Genomic DNA, 1,099 nt, shown 5'->3' with positions numbered 1-1,099 from the left:
TTTCCATATTTTGTCTATCAAAGTTTCCAAGTTAGTGAGTCTTTGAGATTCAGGTGATGCTTGTGGTGGGTTGTGAGATGTGGATGGTGGATGGTGGGCATTTTGGTTGGTGGGTTGATTATTGGATTGGTAATGGTTGGGGTTGGGGTAGTTGTTTTGAGGTTTTCTGTAAGGGTTTTGGTTAATTTGCTGCTGGTTGTGGTTTTGGTTGTTTCTTGAAGTGTTTTGGTTTGAGTTCCTCTGCCATGGTTGTTGGTTTTGGTTGTGATTGGCTCCCCATCTGAGGTTTGGGTGGTTCTTCCAAGATGGGTTGTATGTGTCACCATACACTTCATTCTGTCCAGAGTTTTGGTTATGCATGTACTGCACTTGCTCCTGTTGTTGCTCTTCTTGGCTTTCTTCATTCTGCACCCATACAGTTGATGGTTGGCTTGTGTTCACAGCTGCTACTTGAAGGCTATCAATCCTTTTGGCCATTTGTTCAAACTGTTGTTGAATTTGTTGCTGCATCATTTTGTTTTGAGCTAAGATTGAATCTACTCCTTCTAGCTCCATTACTCCTCTCCTTTGTGATGGTTGGCGATTTCTTTGATGAGCAAAGAAATATTGATTGTTAGCCACCATGTCCACAAGATTCTGGGCTTCCTCAGCAGTTTTTATCAGTTGTAGTGAACCTCCAGCAGAATGATCTAATGCCTCTTGAGATTTCAATGTCAGGCCTTCATAAAAATTTTGCAGCACGTCCCATTCATTGAACATCTCTGGAGGACACTTTCTGATAAGGCTTTGTACCTCTCCCATGCTTCATACAAGGATTCGGCATCTAATTGTGTGAATGTTTGCACCTCGGTTTTCAACCTGATGACTCTTTGGGGTGGATAGAATTTGGCTAGAAATTTAGTCACCAAGTCATCCCAACTAGTGATACTTCCTTGGGGAAAAGTTTCAAGCCATTGTGCGGCCTTGTCCCTTAATGAGAACGGGAACAGCAGAAGCTTGTAAGTTTCAGGATTCACGCCATTGGATTTGACAGTGTCACAAATCCTTAAGAAGGTAGATAGATGTTGATTTGGATCCTCCAATGGTCCTCCCCCAAACG

Source organism: Arachis ipaensis, chromosome B3 (genome assembly GCF_059453495.1).
Source record: "Arachis ipaensis isolate K30076 ecotype BB chromosome B3, ASM5945349v1, whole genome shotgun sequence".
NCBI lineage: Eukaryota > Viridiplantae > Streptophyta > Magnoliopsida > Fabales > Fabaceae > Arachis > Arachis ipaensis.
Note: the sequence above shows the minus strand (reverse complement) of the source record.